Source organism: Chiloscyllium plagiosum, unplaced genomic scaffold (assembly GCF_037043375.1).
Source record: "Chiloscyllium plagiosum isolate Xiang-an unplaced genomic scaffold, Cpla_swu_hap1 HiC_scaffold_27, whole genome shotgun sequence".
NCBI lineage: Eukaryota > Metazoa > Chordata > Chondrichthyes > Orectolobiformes > Hemiscylliidae > Chiloscyllium > Chiloscyllium plagiosum.
The window spans coordinates 72,645,339-72,651,984 of record NW_028270165.1 but is presented as its reverse complement, the minus strand read 5'-3'; positions in this window follow the sequence as shown (position 1 = coordinate 72,651,984).

The window sequence follows — 6,646 nt, the reverse complement described above, 5'->3', positions numbered from 1 at the left end:
ATGTGCAGATTAGGGTGGATTGGCCATGCTAAATTACCCATAGTGCCCAGTGATGTGCAGGCCAGGGTGGATTGGTCATGCTAAATTACCCATAGTGCCCAGGGATATGTCGGTCTGCGTGGATTGGCCATGCTAAATTACACATTGTGCCCAGGGATGTGTCGGTCAGCGTGGATTGGCCATGCTAAATTACCCATAGTGCCCAGGGATGTGCAGGCCAGGGTTGATTGGCCATGCTAAATTACCCATAGTGCCCAGGGATATGTCGGTCAGCGTGGATTGGCCATGCTAAATTACCCATTGTGCCCAGGGATGTGTCGGTCAGCGTGGATTGGCCATGCTAAATTACCCATAGTGCCCAGGGATGTGCAGGTTCGGGTGGATTGGCCGTGCTAAATTACCCATAGTGCCCAGGGATGTGCAGGTTAGGGTGGATTGGCCGTGCTAAATTACCCATAGTGCCCAGGGATGTGCAGGTTAGTGTGGATTGGCCATGCTAAATTACCCATAGTGCCCAGGGATGTGCAGGTTAGGGTGGATTGGCCATGCTAAATTACCCCATAGTGCCGCAGCATGTGCAGGTTGGGGTGGATTGGCCGTGCTAAATTACCCATAGTGCCCAGGGATGTGCAGGTTAGTGTGGATTAGCCGTGCTAAATTACCCATAGTGCCCAGGGATGTGCAGGTTAGGGTGGATTGGCCATGCTAAATTACCCCATAGTGCCGCAGCATGTGCAGGTTGGGGTGGATTGGCCGTGCTAAATTACCCATAGTGCCCAGGGATGTGCAGGTTAGGGTGGATTAGCCGTGCTAAATTACCCATAGTGCCCAGGGATGTGCAGGTTAGGGTGGATTGGCCGTGCTAAATTACCCATAGTGCCCAGGGATGTGCAGGTTAGGGTGGATTGGCCATGCTAAATTACCCATAGTGCCCAGGGATGTGCAGGTTAGGGTGGATTGGCCATGCTAAATTACCCCATAGTGCCGCAGCATGTGCAGGTTGGGGTGGATTGGCCGTGCTAAATTACCCATAGTGCCCAGGGATGTGCAGGTTAGGGTGGATTAGCCGTGCTAAATTACCCATAGTGCCCAGGGATGTGTAGGTTAGGGTGGATGGGCCAATTTAATTACCCATAGTGTCCAGGGATGTGCAGGTTAGGGTGGATTGGCCATGCTAAATTACCCATAGTGCCCAGGGATGTGCAGGTTAGGGTGGATTGGCCATGCTAAATTACCCTTAGTCCCCAGGGGGATGTAGGTTAGGGTGGAGTGGCCATGTTAAACTACCCATAGTACACAGGAATGTGTATATTTGGACGTTTGGCTGTGCTAAATTACCCATAGTGCCCAGGGATATGTCGGTCAGAGTGGATTGGCCATGCTAAATTACCCATAGTGCCCAGGGATGTGTCGGTCAGGGTGGTTTGGCCGTGGTAAATTTTCCCATTGTGCCCAGGGAGGTTTAGGTTAGGGTGGATTAGCCATCCTAGATTACCCATGGTGCACAGGGACGTGCAGGTTAGGGTGGATTGGCCATGTTAAATTACCCATAGTGCCCAGGGAGGTTCAGGTTAGGGTGGATTGGCCGTGCTGAATTTTCCATAGTGTCCAGCGATGTGCAGATTAAGGAGAATTGGCCGTGCTAAATTACCCATAGTGCCCAGATATGTGCAGGTTAGGGTGGATTGGCCATGTAAAGTTACCCATAGCGCCCAGAGATCGTCAGGTTAGGTTGGATTGGCCGTATTAAATTACCCATTGTGCCCGGGGATGTGTAGCTTAGGGTGAATTGGTCATGCTAAATTACCCATAGTACCCAGGGATGTGCAGGTTAGGGTGGATTGGCCGTGCTAAATTACCCATAGTGCCCAGGCATGTGCGGGTTAGGGTGGATTGGTCATGCTAAATTACCCATAGTACCAAGGGATGTGCAGGTAAGGGTGGATTAGCCATGCTAAATTACCCATAGTGCACAGGGATGTGCAGGTTAGGTGGATTAGCCATGCTAACTTACCCATGGTGCCCAGGGATGTGCAGGTTCGGGTGGATTGGCCATGATAAATTACCCATAGTGCCCAGGGATGTGCGTGTTAGGGTGGATTGGCCGTGTTAAATTATCCACAGTGCACAGGGATGTGTCGGTTAGGGAGGATTGGCCGTGCTAAATTACCCATAGCATCCAGGGATGTGTAGATCAGGGTGGATTGGCCATGCTAAATTCACATAATGTCCAGTGATATGCAGGTAAGGGTGGATCGGCCATGTTAAATTACCCATAGTGCCAAGAGATGTGCAGGTTCGGGTGGATTGGCCGTGCTAAATTACCCACAGTGTCCAGGGATGTGTAGGTTAGGGTGGAGTGGCCATGCTAAATTACCCATAGTGTCCTGGGATGTGCAGATTAGGGTGGATTGGCCATGCTAAATTACCCATAGTGCCCAGTGATGTGCAGGCCAGGGTGGATTGGTCATGCTAAATTACCCATAGTGCCCAGGGATATGTCGGTCTGCGTGGATTGGCCATGCTAAATTACACATTGTGCCCAGGGATGTGTCGGTCAGCGTGGATTGGCCATGCTAAATTACCCATAGTGCCCAGGGATGTGCAGGCCAGGGTTGATTGGCCATGCTAAATTACCCATAGTGCCCAGGGATATGTCGGTCTGCGTGGATTGGCCATGCTAAATTACCCATTGTGCCCAGGGATGTGTCGGTCAGCGTGGATTGGCCATGCTAAATTACCCATAGTGCCCAGGGATGTGCAGGTTCGGGTGGATTGGCCGTGCTAAATTACCCATAGTGCCCAGGGATGTGCAGGTTAGGGTGGATTGGCCGTGCTAAATTACCCATAGTGCCCAGGGATGTGCAGGTTAGTGTGGATTGGCCATGCTAAATTACCCATAGTGCCCAGGGATGTGCAGGTTAGGGTGGATTGGCCATGCTAAATTACCCATAGTGCCCAGGGATGTGCAGGTTAGGGTGGATTGGCCATGCTAAATTACCCATAGTGCCCAGGGATGTGCAGGTTAGGGTGGATTGGCCATGCTAAATTACCCCATAGTGCCGCAGCATGTGCAGGTTGGGGTGGATTGGCCGTGCTAAATTACCCATAGTGCCCAGGGATGTGCAGGTTAGGGTGGATTAGCCGTGCTAAATTACCCATAGTGCCCAGGGATGTGCAGGTTAGGGTGGATTGGCCATGCTAAATTACCCCATAGTGCCGCAGCATGTGCAGGTTGGGGTGGATTGGCCGTGCTAAATTACCCATAGTGCCCAGGGATGTGCAGGTTAGGGTGGATTAGCCGTGCTAAATTACCCATAGTGCCCAGGGATGTGCAGGTTAGGGTGGATTGGCCGTGCTAAATTACCCATAGTGCCCAGGGATGTGCAGGTTAGGGTGGATTGGCCATGCTAAATTACCCATAGTGCCCAGGGATGTGCAGGTTAGGGTGGATTGGCCATGCTAAATTACCCCATAGTGCCGCAGCATGTGCAGGTTGGGGTGGATTGGCCGTGCTAAATTACCCATAGTGCCCAGGGATGTGCAGGTTAGGGTGGATTAGCCATGCTAAATTACCCATAGTGCCCAGGGATGTGTAGGTTAGGGTGGATGGGCCAATTTAATTACCCATAGTGTCCAGGGATGTGCAGGTTAGGGTGGATTGGCCATGCTAAATTACCCATAGTGCCCAGGGATGTGCAGGTTAGGGTGGATTGGCCATGCTAAATTACCCTTAGTCCCCAGGGGGATGTAGGTTAGGGTGGAGTGGCCATGTTAAACTACCCATAGTACACAGGAATGTGTATATTTGGACGTTTGGCTGTGCTAAATTACCCATAGTGCCCAGGGATATGTCGGTCAGAGTGGATTGGCCATGCTAAATTACCCATAGTGCCCAGGGATGTGTCGGTCAGGGTGGTTTGGCCGTGGTAAATTATCCCATTGTGCCCAGGGAGGTTTAGGTTAGGGTGGATTAGCCATCCTAGATTACCCATGGTGCACAGGGACGTGCAGGTTAGGGTGGATTGGCCATGTTAAATTACCCATAGTGCCCAGGGAGGTTCAGGTTAGGGTGGATTGGCCGTGCTGAATTTTCCATAGTGTCCAGCGATGTGCAGATTAAGGAGAATTGGCCGTGCTAAATTACCCATAGTGCCCAGATATGTGCAGGTTAGGGTGGATTGGCCATGTAAAGTTACCCATAGCGCCCAGAGATCGTCAGGTTAGGTTGGATTGGCCGTATTAAATTACCCATTGTGCCCGGGGATGTGTAGCTTAGGGTGAATTGGTCATGCTAAATTACCCATAGTACCCAGGGATGTGCAGGTTAGGGTGGATTGGCCGTGCTAAATTACCCATAGTGCCCAGGCATGTGCGGGTTAGGGTGGATTGGTCATGCTAAATTACCCATAGTGCACAGGGATGTGCAGGTTAGGTGGATTAGCCATGCTAACTTACCCATGGTGCCCAGGGATGTGCAGGTTCGGGTGGATTGGCCATGATAAATTACCCATAGTGCCCAGGGATGTGCGTGTTAGGGTGGATTGGCCGTGTTAAATTATCCACAGTGCACAGGGATGTGTCGGTTAGGGTGGATTGGCCGTGCTAAATTACCCATAGCATCCAGGGATGTGTAGATCAGGGTGGATTGGCCATGCTAAATTACCCATAGTGCCCAGGGATGTGCAGGTTAGGGTGGATTGGCCATGATAAATTCACATAATGTCCAGTGATATGCAGGTAAGGGTGGATCGGCCATGTTAAATTACCCATAGTGCCAAGAGATGTGCAGGTTAGGGTGGATTGGCCGTGCTAAATTACCCATAGTGTCCAGGGATGTGTAGGTTAGGGTGGAGTGGCCATGCTAAATTACCCATAGTGTCCTGGGATGTGCAGGTTAGGGTGGATGGGCCAATTTAATTACCCATAGTGCCCAGGGATGTGTCGGTCAGTGTGGATTGGCCGTGCTAAATTACCCATAGTGTCCAGGGATGTGTCGGTCAGGGTGGATTGACCGTGCTAAATTACCCTTACTCCCCAGGGGGATGTAGGTTAGGGTGGAGTGGCCATGTTAAACTACCCATAGTACACAGGAATGTGTATATTTGGACGTTTGGCTGTGCTAAATTACCCATAGTGCCCAGGGATATGTCGGTCAGAGTGGATTGGCCATGCTAAATTACCCATAGTGCCCAGGGATGTGTCGGTCAGGGTGGTTTGGCCGTGGTAAATTTTCCCATTGTGCCCAGGGAGGTTTAGGTTAGGGTGGATTAGCCATCCTAGATTACCCATGGTGCACAGGGACGTGCAGGTCAGGGTGGATTGGCCATGTTAAATTACCCATAGTGCCCAGGGAGGTTCAGGTTAGGGTGGATTGGCCGTGCTGAATTTTCCATAGTGTCCAGCGATGTGCAGATTAAGGAGAATTGGCCGTGCTAAATTACCCATAGTGCCCAGATATGTGCAGGTTAGGGTGGATTGGCCATGTAAAGTTACCCATAGCGCCCAGAGATCGTCAGGTTAGGGTGGATTGGCCGTATTAAATTACCCATTGTGCCCGGGGATGTGTAGGTTAGGGTGAATTGGTCATGCTAAATTACCCATAGTACCCAGGGATGTGTAGGTTAGATTGGAGTGGCCATGCTAAATTACCCATAGTGCCCAGGGATGTGCAGATTAGGGTGGATTGGCCATGCTAAATTACCCATAGTGCCCAGGGATGTGCAGGCCAGGGTGGATTGGTCATGCTAAATTACCCATAGTGCCCAGGGATATGTCGGTCAGCGTGGATTGGCCATGCTAAATTACCCATTGTGCCCAGGGATGTGTCGGTCAGCGTGGATTGGCCGTGCTAAATTACCCATAGTGCCCAGGGATGTGCAGGTTAGTGTGGATTGGCCATGCTAAATTACCCATAGTGCCCAGGGATGTGCAGGTTAGGGTGGATTGGCCGTGCTAAATTACCCATAGTGCCCAGGGATGTGTAGGTTAGGGTGGATGGGCCAATTTAATTACCCATAGTGTCCAGGGATGTGCAGGTTCGGGTGCATTGGCCATGCTAAATTACCCATAGTGCCCAGGGATGTGCAGGTTAGGGTGGATTGGCCATGTTAAACTACCCATAGTACACAGGAATGTGTATATTTGGACGTTTGGCTGTGCTAAATTACCCATAGTGCCCAGGGATATGTCGGTCAGAGTGGATTGGCCATGCTAAATTACCCATAGTGCCCAGGGATGTGTCGGTCAGGTTGGTTTGGCCGTGGTAAATTACCCCATTGTGCCCACGGAGGTTTAGGTTAGGGTGGATTAGCCATCCTAGATTACCCATGGTGCACAGGGACGTGCAGTTTAGGGTGAATTGGTCATGCTAAATTACCCATAGTACCCAGGGATGTGCAGGTTAGGGTGGATTGGCCGTGCTAAATTACCCATAGTGCCCAGGCATGTGTGGGTTAGGGTGGATTGGTCATGCTAAATTACCCATAGTACCAAGGGATGTGCAGGTAAGGGTGGATTAGCCATGCTAAATTACCCATAGTGCACAGGGATGTGCAGGTTAGGTGGATTAGCCATGCTAAATTACCCATGGTGCCCAGGGATGTGCAGGTTCGGGTGGATTGGCCATGATAAATTACCCATAGTG